Raw genomic sequence first — 18,106 nt, forward strand, 5'->3', positions numbered from 1 at the left:
TCTCATTCCTCAACCACTCCAGGAACTTTTTACAGATGCTTCAAGACTTAGGATGGGGAGGAACCTTAGTTTCCGCAAAAGTGCAGGGACTGTGGTCTCCTTCTCAGAGAAAAGAGGACATAAATGTCAGGGAAATTAGAGCTTTGATTCTAGCCTTGCAAGCATTGTATCCTTTATTTCTGCCAGGCCCTCTAATGATTCTCACAGACAATACTACAGTCCTTTGGTACATAAACAAGCAAGGAGGTACAGAATCTTATCTTTTTTGCCTAGCAGTAAAAGTGTGGAAGTTGGTTGATCAGTACAAAGTCGTACTGCAGGCTGTGTACCTTCCTTTTGCTCAGAACCTCTTGGCAGATGCATTGAACAGATTCATGACACCATCCCGTGAGTGGATGGCTCACAGGGATGTGTTCCTGGACCTAGTTCACTGGTGGGGTACTGCAGAGATAGATTTATTTTCATCCCCCCAGAACAGACAGCTTCCTCTTTTCTGTGCCAGGGTCCCTCACCCTCGGGCGTGGAAGGTGGCAATATTGTTTTGATGGACCTGAAAGATTATGAATTTAGAATGTTAAATTTGTTACAAGAGGATAATACTTATGACATTATAGCTAAAATAAGGACCAATAAAATAATATTTAATGCACATAATACTTTTTACGACATGTTAATGTCTAGAATGATTACTAAAGAGCTATATGATTTTCAGTATGTGCAGTACCCTAAGTTTCCCATCATAAGGCGGTTTGTCAAAAGTTCACAAAATTTAAGAGACCTGCCATTAAGGACGATTGTGGCTGGAAATGGTTGAGTAACTGAAGCAGTATCGTTATATGTAGAACAAAAAATTTAAAACGGTCTTGAAAAAAGCACCTACAATTTTAAAAGATGCACAGCACTTTCTAGATACATAGCTTGACTTTATGAACCTTGCTTCTGATAAATTTCAATATTTGCTCTGTACATTAGGTGTTAAAAATCTTTTCACAGTTATATCTAATGATTATGGTATAGAGAATGTTAAGATTGTATCTACAAGAGAAAACTAACTTTAAAACAGATGTTATGCAAACTATTTGTTATTAGGAGTCATTTTAGAGAATTAATATCTTTTGTTTATAAAGAAGAGATTTTTTGGCAAAAATGGGGGGTGGCCATGGGCACGCTCTGTTATAATAGTTATGTTTAAACTTGTGTTTACTTATTGGGAGGAACATTTTGTCCTCTCTCCTGTTCAAGAGTTTCATCAACACATTGCTTATTATAAAAAGATTTGTTGTTGATATATTTGTTATGGGGAGGCACCAAAGAGCAACTTTTGAATCTTTTTTACTTGGAAGAGACAACCAACGTTCAGTTCACAGGCCTCGTATGAGGAAATTGATTTTTTAGATGTGCATATTTATCTTGATAAAGACTAAGCCACCAAAATGTACAAGAAACCATGCTAGAAGAATAAACATTTACATAGAACCAGCATCTGGGTTATATTTATCGTAATATTATAAAAGGGCAGTTAGTTAGATCTTTGAGACTTTATACATCGGATGTTGATTTTTTTACAAGCTTCTGAAATGCTTGCACAGCAATTTTTGGATAGAGGATATAGCAGTAATGAAGTTAATAGTTTAATGGAGGCTAAGACTGATCTAAGATCAATGAAGGGTGCTCCTTATTTTTCTGGACCTTATATGAAATGGGCTGATAAAGTTCCTTTGATGAAGAACAAAGCTAATAGAAGTAGAATCACTTTAACTTATACTAGTGATGTAAATAATGTTTGTGAGGTCTCATTAGGTAGGAGTAATTGGAAGTTATTAATGATGGATGGGCAAATTAAGGAAATTGTTGGTGAACAACCACATTTTATTTTCAAGAATAGTAAAAATCTGAAACAGACTTTGTATTCTGAATCCACAGGTAAAAACTGTCTTTATGTCAACAAACTGGTACCTTTCCTTGTAGATTGTGTAAGGAGTGTGGTTACATTAATAATAGGAATGTTTTTATTCCATCCAGTTTTTCATACCAAATAATTTTCAGTTTTATGCAGATTGTACCACCGAGAGTATAGTTTATATTGTTACTTGTAATAAATGTACTTGTTTTTATGTTGGAAAAGCCAACAGGCAATTTAAGGAAAGGATTCTCCGGCATGTCAGGGATATACGTTGTAGGAATTTTAGTAATGCTTTAGCGAAGCGTGTTAATGATTTTTCTTCACATGGTTTTATATTTATGGCTTTACAAATTGTTGTTCCTAGCTTAAGGAGTGGTGATATTATTAACTGTACAGAGAATGCTGTAACATGATGGATTGTGGATTTGCAAGCAGATAAATCACCTGGTCTTAATGGGTACGTCCCCCTTAAGCCTGTTCTTAAGAAGCATCAGCCGAAAAGTAGATCTTGATTGGTTTATGGTTATTCAGATTGTGATTTTGCTTTATCTGCTTAGATCTGAAGAAGGTTGTTACTGAAAGCGCTTATCTTTGTATGATATTTTATTCAGTTTTTTATTAAGGTTTTTGAACCCTCCTTTGTGTGGTGACTGCACTTTTGATTTTCATTTTGGTACTGTTTTATTTTCATTATAGTAACAGAGATAAAACAACTGGAATTGAGATCTTTAGAAAAAGGTAGGAGCAAACTACAAAGGAAAAAAAATGGGAATTTTGGGAACAGTACACACAAGGGAGGAATGATATCTAAAAGGTGACAGGACTTAAATGAGCTTTGTAATGTTTGAGTGAGAAAAATTGGGTAGATTATAAATGATGTTTAATGTTTGCAACTGGGAGTGTGTCAGTATAGTGTGTGATGTAAAATGATTGCAACTAGGATTGTGTCGGTGTGGTTTGTTTTCAGTTATATAAATGTATGATTGCCTATGTAGTACGTGATGGTTTAATATTTAATAAAGATGTTTCTTGTTTAAAAAAGGCAGGACTTCAATAATTTATTTAATATTGTTAGGTTAGATGATATTTAACAATATATATGAAGTATAATGTTTATTATGTTAATATAGTTTGATTACTTCTCTGTGAATGTAAATTTGCCTATGTCATAAGTGGTAATTCAGCAAAGGTGTTGGAAAAAAAACAGTCACATTGCTAAAGAGTGAGCAGGAAAGCAATATGCTGTCTGTCCTGGGAGTTCAGTTTGAGGCCCCTCAATTATCCCTCAGCAGGAATCAGAAGGGGCCCAAGTCACTTTCGTTAAGGAAGTCCCAGTGGCCCTATACTGTTGACAACTCTTCAGACCTGGCAGCCAAGGCAGAGGAAGCTCTTCAGTGGATGTTTCCACTAAGGGCAGAGGAAGTCCACAGAACCAGGATTCAGATTGAGATTCTTTCTCTGAAAAGCAACTTCAGTTTTTCTGACTGGTTGCTCAACTGCTCCCCTATGGAGGCAGTTGAGTGCCAGATGTCCCTTCACTCAAGTGAGTGGATAGCCATCATCCAGGACAAATGGGTGAGGAGCATAATACCTAGAGGCTACATTATTTCATTTCCCCTGCCTTTTCCAGATGTTCTAGTCTGATGCCTTGTGAATGGTCCCTGTAGCAAAATGAAATTTTCACTACTGGAGCCAGACTTGCTGCAATGTTTTGGCCTCCTTGACCAGCATCAAATACTGCAGCTACTTTGCCCTCATTCCTCCACAGGGTCAGTCACTGATGGATGCTCTAGTATGTCAGTGTCCTTTCCTTACTTTTCCATGCCTTTCTCACCCACTCCCCCTGATTTCAGAGTTCCTGCAAGAAGCTTTTCTGTGCAAGGCCCCTTTCTGGCCAGGCCATATCTGGTTTCCCTTGTTACAGCATCACCTCAAGCAGTACCTCTGGCTTCTGGATCTGCAGCTGTAGCTTTTGTCCCACTTGCCCCATGACCCTTACTCAGACATTCAGTCCATGAAGTTGACCACATGCTTCCTCCCTTTCCAGTAATAACCTCTGACCCTACTCTTTCTGATAAAGTAGTTTAGATTCTGTCGGATTGCCAGAATAATCTCATAATCTCATAAGATCTAGAAGAAAGGTTTAAGCAGTTTTCTATTAGGACCTCTAACCAAGGTCTGGATCTGTTGTCTGCCTTTGTTCCTTCTGTTCTGCAATTTCCTTTTTCCATGTTTGATGCACGCTCTAATTGTTCAGCAGTCAAGGTACTGCTGCTATCTCCTATGAAGCAGTAGTAGAGCAAGCCCAGTAATGGCACACTTTCAAGAAGCACATGGGAGACCCTCACAAACTGAAGCTTTTTAATCTGGTTTGAAATGGTTTTAAGTGTAACACTCACTATTAAAATTGTTTTGAATAGATAAACACGTTTTTTAATTATATATTTCAATCCATAGGCATGAATTATAATATTTTATTCTTGTGTATTAGTATAACATCTTATGTGCCTTATCACTTTACTTGGAAGAAATTCTGATGTATTTATTTAGTCATCCGTATTTGTTTATTATTTCATATGGTGTCAGGTTTTTAAGGTATATTGTGTAGTACTATGATTTCCTATATTGTCAGTATGTTTTCGTCAGCACCTCCCTTCTTCACCTCCACCTTATTTTACATTGCATTTAATTTTGATTTCAGCATCTGCTTCATTTTGGTCAATTAATTTACTTGAGGCTTTGAAAGATTATTGAGTCACCACTTAGTTAACTATCGTTGTCATACTATGACTCTAGTTACTGCTGAATGTGTTTATTTTTACTAAAATAGTTAATGTCTTAACTCAAAACTTACTGAATAATTAGACTGAAAAACAACCAAGTAAAGTTGAGACCTATTTTAAATGTTCTGAGATTGTTTTAGCTGTTATCTGAGATCAGAACTTTGTTGACTTTTTACGTATATAATTGTTTTTGTTTGCTTCCATGACCAAACCTTAGATCTGATGTTGTCACTCTTCGTCCATTCTTGCCTAGTGGGTTATGGTTCCGATCCTTATAACTGATCCAACCATCATGTAGCTAGCTTCAGCCAAAAAAATCTCTCAAGCTGCAACTCTGCCCACAGTGCCCCTCTCCCTCTCCATATTACTCCCAGATCTCGTTTGTCGCTCTTTTGAAAAGACGCATCAGCCTAATCTCTCGTAGCTAAGTACATTATTATATTTTCTTTTTTATTTATCTAAGACCTTTTCTTTCCTTTCAAAACTTTGGTGTGCCCTTAGCATGTGTGCTGTTTTTTTTCCCCTTACTGCTGGTATATTCTTTCTCCTCTGCCATTGTTGGTAGCTTTTCCTTTCCCTCTCCTTCTCTTTCTACCATTGTTGTTAGATTTTCCCCCGGTTTAATGTGAGCGAGTTTCTAATTTCTAAACCACCTTCTTTCCTTTCTGCTTTCCTACTCATTTTATTCAGGAATATAGGTTCATAGGTTGGTACTAGGCTATCGGCCCTAGGGCCTATACAAGCCTAGCCATAACAATTCCCTGGATATTTCTTCCCACAGTATTTATTCCTCTGAGCCCCTGTCTAGCAAGGCAACTGACGTGATCCCCGGGGTGAATTTCCTGTCTCCCATCCAGTCATCAAGGTTCCTTTTGAAGAGGGCCAAGGGGGCACACTGCTTGACATGTATGGGCAGTCTATTCCAGAGTACGGGGAGTCTCTGGGTCAGGAACCTATCCCTCCAGCATGTTTTGTTCATTGTGATGGTAAGGTTTAGATCTCTGGAGCTTGTGGCTCTGAGGGATTGGGATTTCTTTAAGTGGAACATGTCCAACAGCTCAGGGTTTGACATGGCCTTGCATGTTAAGCAGAGATCGCCTCTGAGTAGATGATATGCCACAGAGTATAGCTGGAGTTTTTTTAGACAGTCAGCATAGGGCATCTGCTTTAGACCTCTGATTCTTTTAGTGAGGTATTAATGTGGCATTTCCAGCTGTTGCAGATGTCTTGTGAGGTACATAAAGTGGGGCATTGTACTCTATAATGGGTCTAATGAGGGATGAGTACAGTGGGGCAATGATCTCCTTTTGTCTGGATAAAAAGCCCTTAGTGATGAGGTGTGCCATGTAGAAGGACTTCCTGACTGTTGTGGCGCTGTTATCAAAGGTGAGACCACTGTCCACCTGTGTCCCTAAGTCTCTTATCACACTTTCGGTGTTTAGTGTACTGCCACCTATGTGGTAATTCTTGGGTACATGTTTTTTTCCCAAAGGGGATAACTATACATTTCTTGGCATCAAGCTTGAGCCCATGGCTCTGGCACCAAACATCTGTTTCTGTAAGGCCCTTTTGTAGAATATCCACATCATTTGGGGTTCAGTAATGGCTCTCAGTTTGCAGTCATCTGCGAACTTTGTTAGCCAGAGTACCTTAGTGTTCGCCTGTACTTCAGAGAAGTAGATGCCAAACAAGAGCAGTCCCAGGACTGAATCCTGAGGTACTCCACTTATCTGGAGCTGGATTTGGAGTCAGCTACTTTTACAGTCTGGGTTCTGTCAGTAAGCCAATTGGCAACCCATCGAGTGACGTAGGGATTTATTCCCAGCTTAGTAAGTTTTTCTATGATTCCAGAGTGGAGGATGCTGTTGAAGGCCTTGCCGAGGTCCAGATAGGCTGTGTGGACTGTCTTACCCTCGTCCGCAGCTCTGGAGACTGATTTGAAGAACTCAATCAGGTTAAGGAGACAAGATCGGCCCTTCACAAACCCATCCTGGGTGGGGTCTAGTGTTTGAAGGTTGCTAATGTCTTTGTTTATAAGTTCCAAAAAACCAAGAAATCCACGGACACAAAGGTGAAACAAAACTGATAATCCAAGAAAGGAAAGGAAGGACCTCGGAAGCCTGGAAATTCAAATTACAAAGTTTTTATTCCACGACAGCCCCAAGACAAAAAAATCCACTAAAACAGCATCGGAAAGGCACCAACATAAACGCTATTAAATCCAAGTGCGTTTTCGTTTGTATCCCAACACTTCATCAGATGTGATTAGTTAGCCAAATCTATACTAGATAGATTTGGCTAACTAATCACATCTGATGAAGTGTTGGGATACAAACGAAAACGCACTTGGATTTAATAGCGTTTATGTTGGTGCCTTTCCGATGCTGTTTTAGTGGATTTTTTTGTCTTGGGGCTGTCGTGGAATAAAAACTTTGTAATTTGAATTTCCAGGCTTCCGAGGTCCTTCCTTTCCTTTCTTGTTTATAAGTTCCATGATAATGAGTTCTATCCCCTTGCAGATCAGGCTCGTCAGACTGACGGTACGATAGTTCACAGGATCCAAGGTGTATCCCCCCTTGTGGAGTGGGATAACTGTAGCTGTGCGCCACTCAGTGGGCACGAAGCCTGAGGTGAGGCTATGATTAAACATGACACTTAGGTGAAGCGCCAATTCATTTTGTAGTTTGTGTACTATGGTAGGGAAGCCTAAAAGCTCAACTACAGGGTTTAAACAATGTACAGAGTGCGGCTGGAAAATGACAAACTCTGATAATCATGAATCCTGTGTTTACTATTTGGGTGTTCCCCATTTGAGTATGGACTGCTCCATCTGCCAAGGTTTAGTAATAGAACCCTGGCAGTGAGGAAGAACAAACTTATTCTTAAAGCCCCTTTCAAAGAAGCCTTGTCCAAGGCTGACCAGTCACCTCTGACCTCTGGATCAAAATCTTCCTGTTCAGTGCCGATATGTCCATCCGCACCAATTCTCAAAAAATATAAACATGCTTCCAAAGGTTCCTGTATGGAACCGAAAGTTAAGGTTCCAAAGCTTTCATAACGGACTGGATCTCTGGCACTGAAAAGCATACCAATGCTTTCTACACCAGCTACGACAGTTGTTCAAAGTTCGACTGCCACTGTTCTGACTATGACTGCAAGCTCTGACACTGATGCAAACTGTCACTTCTACCATGTCTGTGCTGTTTTCTCCCAAGGTACAGCAGATAATGCTGAAGTTGGTTGTATCTGCAGAACCCAGATCTGTCTATTCTCCCTCCTTAGACCCGTTCCATGGATAGCTCCCTAGCCCATTCCTTGAAAGACCCGATTCACCTTCTGGGTTTTTCATGTGCTCTACCAGAAGTATCTCTGAAGTTGATATTGTTAGGGGTGGCAGCTGGGGGACTCCCCTCATCTACTCATGGCCCTCTCCCTTCCAGTGCAGTGGGTTTTTCTCTGTCCACCCCTACTTATTCTCCTTCTCTAACATCCATGCAGGCTTTATAGCTCTCGACTCCATCCTGTTAGGTTCCGATGGCTTTGGTACCGACAAGACTTCTGTCTTTGCCAAGTCTGGCTCTGGCTGCCGGAGTTCCTTTGGCACCGTCGGGTCCCTGGGACAATTTTTTCACCGTTGGGCCCTGGAGGTTCGAGTCGGCAGTATCTCTTCTGACTGCACTGGCAGGGGACCCATCCTCAGTTCTGGTCTGTCAGGTGGTGCTCTTGAGGCAGGTGTGACCCTAGTTCCGAGTATGTCTGTCTCGGTTCTGGGCTCCCATCCCTCCTCAGGGGGTCCTGCCTTTTATGTTATGGAAAGAGCTTTGGTCACTGCTTTGTCTCAGGTGGCCCCTGGGATACAGAAGTCCTCCTCTGTGACTCCAGGTTCTTCAGTTTTGCCGCCAACCTCAACCCCTGGACAGCAAGCACCAAGGTCGCAAGACTTGCCTGCTAAAGGCACCCCGTCTTCTGAATCCTCCTCAGATGTTTCCACTGAAGAGCCTCCTCAGAAGAGATTCTGTAAGAGGAAACACCTTGATTCTCCTGAAGAATCTGTCACATAGGACACGGATTTCGATGAGGAGGAGGGTTCTCCACGGTCACCCCCGGAAGACATCTCCTTTGGAGACATTCTTGATATTCTAAAACAGAGGGATGATTGGAAGTCCGATGACCTGTCTTCTGAGGAATCTGTGTACTTGCAGGCCTTTAGTGCTCGTCAGTCTACCTTCTGGGTTACCCCACCCGCTGGCAGTTTAATTAAACTGATCTCTCAGTGGGCTTGGAAGGCTCCTTACTCTGTAGAACCAGTCCCTCGGAGACCTGGCAAAGTTCTTTCGGCTCCTGAAGATCAGGCTTAGTAGTTGACGCCATGGTGGTAGTGGCTGCCACCAAGAAAGAACTAGTCGAGAAAAGTTCTACTATCCATCCTCCAAACCGAGAGTCCAGGATAATGGACAAATTTGGGAAGCGGATCTATGCATCATCGATCTTCGGCATTAGGTCCTTGAACTTTTTGACACATTTCACAAGACTTCAAAGGGACCTGGTCAAAGAGCTGTCAGATGCCCTGGTGGGAGCAGTCACTGAGGAGGATCCAAGAAAAAGTGGCCTCCCAGCTAGTTACCCTGGAGTCTATTCAAACTCATCCATGAGGCTCATTGCACATGTAACCGAAGGGTGACCAGGTCAGCAGCTTCAGGTGTTGCTATTTGAACATATACTTGGAAGTGCCTGTGCAAGTTTGCAAAAGCATTCAAGTCTTTATTCAGTGCTCCCTTTGACAGATCCTCTTTGCCTGGTCCCAAAGTAAAGGAAACTATCTAGCTGTGAAAAGGATGGAAAGACTTTGTCTGCTGTGGGCATATGTTTTTCCACTGCTCAACGTACCTACTTCAGGAGTCAAAGGAGTAGCAAGATATGGTTCAAGAAATCTCAGAAGCCTTTCCAGGGCACACATGGTTCAGACTCTCCTCGAGGCAGAGGGGGGAGTTACAGTGGAAGACGCCATCCTAGGGGCAGGGTTGGTCTGCAAAATCAGGGTTCCAGGGTCTTGTTCGCTAGTCAACCCTATCAGCACTCCTGAAGGGGGGGGGGGGCAATTCCTTACCTCTGGAAGCAGTTGAGGGAAGATTTTCCTTGCATCCAGACAACTGGTGATGCATAACTACCGATGCCTGGGTGCTAAGAATCATTTTCAGAGGTTATTTAATCCCCTTCACCTTTTACCAGAGAACCCCAGCAAGACTCCCTGATGTTCCACCCAGTCAGAGTTCAAGCAGCAGTAGAAGTACAGACGCTGCTAGAAAGAGCCATCCAAGAAGTCCCACCAAACCAATTAGGATCTGTTTTTTGCTCAAGACTCTGTTTAGTGCCAAAGAAAACGGGACTGGAGGCCAGTTTTGGACCTCGGCATTGTAAACAAATTTGTCCAACAGGCAAAATTCTGGATGGTCACGGTTCAGTCAGTTCTCCCCTTCTTAGAGAAAGACAGTTGGATGTGCTCTATCAACTTCAAGATACATATTACCACATAAAAGTGGACAAATGCTCGAGAAAGTTTCTCCGCTTCTGAATAGGATCCAGTCATTTCCAGTTCAGAATGCTGACCTTTGTCCTCACCACAGCCCCCAGGGTGTTCACCAAATGCATGGCAGCAGCCACAGCACATCTGAGGCTGCACAGATTCTGAGTGTTTCCTTACCTGGATGACTGGCTCATCAATGCTCCCAACAGGCATCTACTGCTGCAGACTTCGGACTTCATTCTGAAGCTGTCCCATCAGTTGGGCATCACAGTCAATCCTGTGAATTCTCAGCTAACCCCTTCTCAGGACATGGAATTCATCAGAGCTTGCCTCAACACTGTATCTTGTATATCATCGCTTCCCCTACACAGGTTACAGAAAATACAGTTGCAGGTTAATTTCTTCTTCGCTCAAACAAAATTCCTGCTCATCAGATTCGGCAGGCATTGGGCTCCATGGCAGCAACAATCACATTAGTTCCATTGGCAAGATTTTACATGAGATTTCGCCAGTAATTACTTGCAAACCATTGGTCGGTTCTGACCCATTCCATGGATCATCTAGTTCTCATATCCAGTTGATGCAAGATTGACCTAACCTGGTGGGTGCACTCAGAGGAGATTTTTCTAGGCCATCCCTTTGTTCTCCCACAACCCAAGGCCATAGTGACTATGGATGCTTCCCAGATGGGGGGGGGGGCATTATCTTGGGAAGACAGTCTAGGACGCTTGGTTCCCTTCTAAGGACAACCTGCATAGCACTGTTAATAGAGCTAAGAACAGTGCTTCTGGCGTTGCAAGCATTTCACTCTGCCTTATCTCTAGGGATGATAGCTATTCAGTCAGACAACATGTCTGTAGTCTAGTACAACAACAAACAGGGGGGAACCAAGTCCTACCCACTTTGTCGAGAAGCCCTCTGAGTGTGACAATTGGCCGTGACTTCTGTTTGCTTTCTGATAGCAACACACATCCTGAGTTATGATTGCAGACAGACTGAGCAGATACATCCTCAAGCCTCGCAAGTGGTCTCTGAATCCCAGAGTAGCGAAGATCTTTCTGTGCTGAGGCCAGCCTTGCTGTGACCTGTTTGCTTCAGCCCTGAACAAGTTCAGAAGCTACTTTGCCTTAATTCCCCCTCAAGGGGAGTCCACCAGGGATGCTGTTCTCCATGATTGGCCCCTGGGTCTTATTTATGCTTTCTCCCTTTCTCTCTGGTCCCTCTTTTCCTCAAGAATGCAGCTTGGTTGAGAAGCAAAGTGATCCTCATTGCCTCTTATTGGCTTTGACAAATATAGTTCCCTTCCTCTGGCCTCATCTACTACACCACCCATGGATTCTGGACCCAGTTCCAGATCTTTTGTCCCACCCCCAGGGACTAGTGCATCCCAGTCTTCCGACTGTCAAGCTAACTGCTTAGTTTCTCCAATTCCAATAGTCATCAGGCGTAATAGTATACCTTCCTCCATGCGACATGTTTTGTTGGCAATCACATATACCATCCACCAGGAATCTCTACGTTAGCAAATGGAAGAGATTTTCTATTTGGGCCTTTGACAGTGGTCTGGTCCCCTTTTCATTGCAAGTAGAAAAGATTCTGGAGTTTCTAGCTGCCATCTTTAATAAAGGAGCTTCTGCTTCTACAATCAGAGTTATCTTAGCAGCTATTTCAAATTTTCATAATGGTATCGGGGTCCATCCCTTAATTTCTCACAGACTTAAGGTTTTTCTTAAGGGCACAGTAAGCTTGAAGCCCCCTTTCAAAGACCCTCTCCCACCGTGGGACTTGACTCTTGTGTTACATTCACTTACTTCACCTTCGTTTGAACCTGCAGCTACCTGTGAGTTAAAATTCCTTTCTTGGAAGACATTATTTCTCATAGCTGTCACTTTGGTGAGACAAGTCTCCGAATTACAGGCTTTATGCTCTAAAGCTCCATATTTAATTTTCCATAAAGACAGAGTGCCACTCAGAACAAACCCAAGATCTGAAGTAGGAGAATTCATTTGTCAGCAACCTGTGGGTATGGATCCGATATCGGATCCGAACCGGCATGGTTTATCCAGCTATGGATCCGAGCTCCTAGCTCCTCCCCTCCCCTCATGCCCTGCTCTCCCTACATGACCTCAGATCTAGTTTGCCGCGCATGGTGAAGGCTGGGTCGTCAGAGCTCCAAAGCTAAGTTTTAGTATTTTTATAAAAAGGGTTTTAAAACTTTAAAAACTTTTTAGTTGTGTGAAAGTTATAGGTTTCCCTTCTATTTATACCTTTTTGGTTAATTTAATATAGTTTCTACCCTCCCCTCGCTGGTTCGTAGTTGGTGTGTGTGTGTGTGTTTTTTTGGGGGGCTTGGTGTGAGTGTTTATTTTTTTGTTACTATTTTTAAAAAAAAAAAAAAAAATAGTGATGTCTGAGGCCCCAAAGGCTATTTTCTCAAAGTGCTCCGAGTGTGGCCATAAGCTTTCCCCTGCTGATGGCCACACTCGGTGAGTTTGATGCCTTGGGGTTGAACACCTCACTTCTGGGTGTTCAATCTGTGCAGGGTTCAACCCCAGGGCATTGAAGGAGCGGAGGTCGAAGCGGGTCTTGGCGGGAGTTTTGCCCCCAGACTCGGCTTCGGCGCCCACCCCCTTGGTGGTCACTGCTTCGGCAGTCCCTGCCTTGCCTGCTCCCCCTCCTCCACCCGGGATTCAAACTCCCGCCAAAGGGTCGGAGGAGAGGGAAGCCAGGAAAAAGGACCGGAGAGAGAAGCACCACAAGCGACGGGCCGAGACCTCCGTTTCGGCTCCGCCGGCTAAGTGGGCTTCTTCTCCGGCCTCTCTGGCTGCTGGCTCTCCCCCTCCTCGGCTCCGGTCCCCGTGCTTTTCACCGGAGCCTGAGGATGAGGAGACCCGACCTCCTTCGAGGCTATCGAGGCGGCACTAAAGGCCTACCTCGGTAGCCTCGTCAAGGTCTACTTACAGCCTCTCCGATGCTGATCTGGACCGGATGATGCGAAGGTTCATCCAGGCCCAGATGCAGATGGGAGTGCTCCTGCCCCCCCCTCTGGGGGGGAGCTCGACCCCCTTTTTTAAGCCCATTGCTCCTTCTCTGACCCACTACCCGAGTTCAGAGCGCCCGGAGCCGGGCAGCCTCGGAGCCGCGGGTGGGTCGGTGCCGACAGTACTGGGTACTTCGGATCCAACCCTGCCCTCGAGTCTGTCGGATCCAACCTCTCGGAGCCTTGGCCCGAGCTTCGGATCCGAGGGACTCATCGGATCCGAGGGGGAGCCGACTTTCGGATTCTATTGTCGAGGCTGGCTCCCCCTCGGCTTTTGATGTTGTGGAGAGGGCTCTGTTGAGGGCATCCAGACCCCCGGCCCTTGCTTCGGCTCTGTCCCGCACTCCATCTGCTCTGGGCCAGGCTTCCATCACCCGGCCAATGGGACAGCCCGCTTCACTGCCCCAAGCAGTTCCTGTGGTTCTGGACATTGCTTGTGAGGGCTCCTCGGACAGCCCCCCCGAGGAAGCACCTCGCAAGCATTCGTGTAAGAGGAGGCACATAGACTCCCCCAAGTCTTTGACCGAAGACACTGACTTGGAGGAAGGCGAAGGCTCCCCAAGATCACCCCCTGAGGATGTCTCCTTCGGAGACATCATGGAATTGTTACGGATTAGAGGTGGGTGGTCTGCCCCAAAGTCTTCCTCGGACGAGTCAGTGTTCTTGGAGGCATTTGAAGCGGGCCCGTCTACCTCTTGGGTATCCCCTCCTGCCGACTCCCTGGTGGACCTTATTACCACCAGGGCGTGGAGGGACCCGGACACCGTGGAGCCAATCCCTAAGAGGCCCGACAGGATCCTTAGCCCCCCTGCTGACCGTGCCCACTGGAGCAAGGGACCCTTAGTAGATGCCATGTTGTCAGCAGCAGCCACTAAGAGGGAACTCACCCAGGAGAGTCCCTCAGTCCATCCCCCGAGCAAGGAGTCTCGGATGATGGACCGTTTGGGGAAGCGTATCTTTAGTTCAGCGACCTTCTCAGTGAGGGCGCTCAACTATTTGGCACACGTCATTAGGATGCAGCGCGATCTTATCAAGGAATACGCTGCATCCCCCCCTGAGTCCATATCGGAGGAGGACAAACTTATGCACTCCACTCGTATGGCCACTCTTCGTTCTGTGACTAACACCTCTATGCGGTTACTTTCCCACGCTACCGAGGGAGCCGCTAGAGCTGCGGGAGCGGGCCTAGTCACAAGACGGCAGGCCTGGCTCCACCACTGCGATTTTATGGAGCCCTTCAAGGCGTCATTCGCGAACGCCCCCTTTGACGGTTCTGCCCTTTTTGGCAAGACGGTTCGCGATACCTTGGTTCAGAGCGAGAAGGACGGGAAGACGCTGTCTGCCGTCGGAGTCCGCTTCTCTGTGCCCCAGAGGTCCTACTCCAGGAACCAAAAGGGCCAGAAGAAGATGTAGTTCCGGAAGTTGCAGCATTCCCAACCCGCTCCGGACAATCAGTCCTTCCGCGGCAGAGGAGGACAGGGAGGACGCCGCCCTAGGGGCAGAGGGGCTCCCAGGAACATTGGGTCCAGGGAACCTTTCTCTGAACGGCCCACGCAGCAACCCTGAGGGGTTGCCCGACTGCTCCACTCTGGAGGCAGTCGGGGGACGTTTCTTGGAGCACCTAGCGGCATGGGAGCCCATTACATCGGACCGCTGGGTACTCCGGATTATATCCAGAGGTTACAAGATCCCCTTTCTTCATGTCCCAAAGTTAAAAATCCTCCCCGATGTTCCACCCGATCAGAGGGAGGCCGCTTCAGCAGAAATTGGCCATCTGCTGAGAAAAAGAGCCATCCAGCCCATCCCCCCAGACCAGATCGGATCAGGGTTCTACTCCAGGTTCTTTTTAGTCCAAAAAAGACGGGGGACCCAAGACCCATTCTAGACCTGTCCCTGTTGAACCTGTCGGTTCCCAAAGAGAAGTTCCGGATGGTCACTTTGCAGTCCATCCTTTCCCTTCTAGGGGAGAATCACTGGATGTGCTCTACAGACCTCAAGGACGCGTACTACCACATTCTGATGGACAGACGATCCAGGAGGTTTCTTCGCTTCTGGCTGGGAGCCAGTCACTACCAGTTCAGGGTCCTTCCCTTTGGTCTCACCACAGCCCCCAGGGTGTTCACCAAAGTGTTAGCAGTGGTTGCGGCCCACCTGAGGCTTCAGGGGGTGCAGGTCTTTCCGTACCTAGACGACTGGCTTCTCACCGCCCCAACAAGGCATCTACTCTCTTTGGCAAGAGACTCCTTCCTTCGTCTAGCTCCCAAGCTAGGCATCATGGTAAACATAGAAAAGTCCAACCTGGTCCCTACTCAAACAATAGAATTTATAGGAGCCAGGTTAGACACAAGAAATTTAAGAGCCTTTCTCACAACCGACAGGGTTCGGAATCTGCGACTCCAGGTGCGGGCCATCCTTCACTCCAGCTCAACACCTGCGGAATTGATCCTGAGGGCGCTAGGGTCTATGGCGGCAGCGATTACTTTTCTTCCACACGCCCGCTTGAACATGCGGGTGCTTCAATGGACACTTCAGGTGCAATGGTCATTTCTCTCCCTCCCCCTGTATCATCCCATTGCAATCAGCAAGGCTTGCAAGTGGTCTCTCTTGTGGTGGCTCCATTCTCCGGACCTCCACAGGGGCCGCCCCTTTTGTGCATCTCCCCCTCTCGCCACGGTGACCACGGATGCTTCCCGCCTCGGGTGGGGGGGGGGCATTTTGCGGGCTGGATAGTCCAAGGTACGTGGAGCAATTCAGAGACCTCCCTGCATATCAATGTTCTGGAAATGAGGGCGGTGCTCTTGGCATTGCAAGCACTTCAGGCCCTCCTTCCCCTGGGAACAATTGCGATTCAATCAGACAACATGTCGGTGGTCTGGTACATCGACAAACAGGGGGGAACCAGGTCTTACCCTTTATGTCGAGAAGCCATGAGAGTGTGGGAATGGGCGATCTCCACCAACTGCTTTCTCATCGCAACGCATATTCCGGGTCGGACCAACATCCTAGCGGACAAGCTCAGTCGCACCATTCTCTCCCCGTACGAGTGGTCTCTCAATTCTCAAGTAGCGAAACATATCTTCGCACAGTGGGGGACTCCCTGTTGCGATCTCTTTGCTTCTCCTTTAAACGCCAAGTGCGACAGTTTTTTCGCTCTAATCCCCCCTCCAGGGGATTCTCCGAGAGACGCTCTGGTGCATGCTTGGCCTCCCGGTCTTCTTTACGCATACCCCCTCTACCTCTGATGCTACAAGTACTTCAGAAAGCCTCTCGGTTGGGGTGCAGAATGATCCTCATTGGCCCGTTCTGGCCTCGACAGATCTGGTTCCCTTACCTAAGGTCTCATTCAGTGAATCCACCTTGGATTCTAGATCCCATTCCGGATCTGATATCACACCCGTCGAACCTGCCAACTCCGAACCTGGACAACCTGAAGTTGACTGCTTGGCTGCTCCAGTTCCACTCCTAATCAGGACTCCCGGTATCTCGTCCCCAGTTAAGGCCATTCTGGTAGCAGCCCACAAGCCCTCTACCAGAAAAATTTACCGCAGTAAATGGAAGCGTTTCTCCATTTGGGCAGAGCGGCAAGGCCTAGATCCTTTCACGGTTCCCCTTCCTTTGGTTCTAGATTTCCTTACTACTCTCTTTAATGATGGCGCCAATAGTTCCACGGTCAAAGTTCAGCTGGCGGCCATATCTCATTACCATGTCGGACACGATTCAGGGTCTCTTATGTCGGCTAAGTTATGCAAAACCTTCCTAAAAGGCACCCTTTATCTCAGACCCCCTGTCAAAGAAACGGTTCCCCCGTGGGATCTTTCCTTGGTACTTCAGGCCTTGACCGCTCCCCCCTTCGAACCTGCGGTCACAGTCGATCTTAAATACTTGTCCTTTAAGACTGGTTTTTTGGTAGCCATTACTTCGGCTAAGAGAGTCTCAGAGCTTCAGGCCCTGTCCATGAAACCGCCTTATTTGATTTTTCATCCGGACCGGGTGTACCTCAGGATCAATCCCTCCTTTCTTCCTAAAGTAGCTTCGGAAGCTAACATTAACCAATCCATCAACCTTCCTGATGTCCTTCAAGGATGCATCTGCAGTCATAACATATGGGTTGTCCTGCCTCAGGCAGCCCTTCGGTCGGCCGGATTCCAAAGTCTGGGTCTGGCCTCGGCTGATGTCACACTTTCCCCAACGTCAGAGCGCCTGGGGTATAAAAGCATCAGCCAACACCATTTTCCTCAGTCTTTCTTGCCGCGCGGTGCCCGAAGCAGAAGCTGTTCGCAAGTGCCGGTCGGTCAGATCCATTGAATTCAGCTACCGAAGACTTCGAAAAAAGCTAAGTACCCCGTTGGGGACTCTTTCTTGCCTCAGCCGATGTCAGACAAAGTAAATAATTGTTTAACTTGTGGGAAACAAATACCTCATAAGGATTTCCATTCCTATTGCCTTCCTTGCTTAGGCCCAGACCACGACGTATCGTCCTGTTTAGCCTGTGCTTCCTTCAACCGACGAACTCTTAGACGTCGGTCGGAGTTTGCAGAGGAATTTTTTGGAGCCGCTTTTGCTTATAAAATGCCGTCGGAAACTCCGACTACGCATATGGTGAAAAAACACAAGGAAAAGGACCAACACTCGCGGCCCGCTGTTTCGGCTGAAACCACGGCTAGGCCTACCGCTAGTGTCTCGGTTTCGGCCAAAACCGAGTCCTCGGAATTTCGTTCTTCCGAAACCATTCTTCTGACCACCAAGGCCCGGGAGGCCCCGGCTGAATCGGCTACAGAACTGCCTACCGAAACCAGTGTTCAGGAAATGTCCGACACCATACCTTTGGACATTTCTACCCCTGCACGTGGGGCAGC

General features: G+C 46.2%; 1 protein-coding gene across 2 annotated transcripts in view; it reads left to right on the forward strand.

Annotated features, from left to right (window-relative positions):
• The window catches only part of UBE4B (ubiquitination factor E4B), a 2,592,778-nt gene that overhangs the window by 1,870,037 nt on the left and 704,635 nt on the right, over positions 1 to 18,106 (forward strand). The gene's annotated exons all lie outside the window — the stretch shown is intronic.

Source organism: Protopterus annectens, chromosome 2.part1 (assembly GCF_019279795.1).
Source record: "Protopterus annectens isolate FY-2018-M chromosome 2.part1, PAN1.0, whole genome shotgun sequence".
NCBI classification, from domain to species: domain Eukaryota; kingdom Metazoa; phylum Chordata; order Ceratodontiformes; family Protopteridae; genus Protopterus; species Protopterus annectens.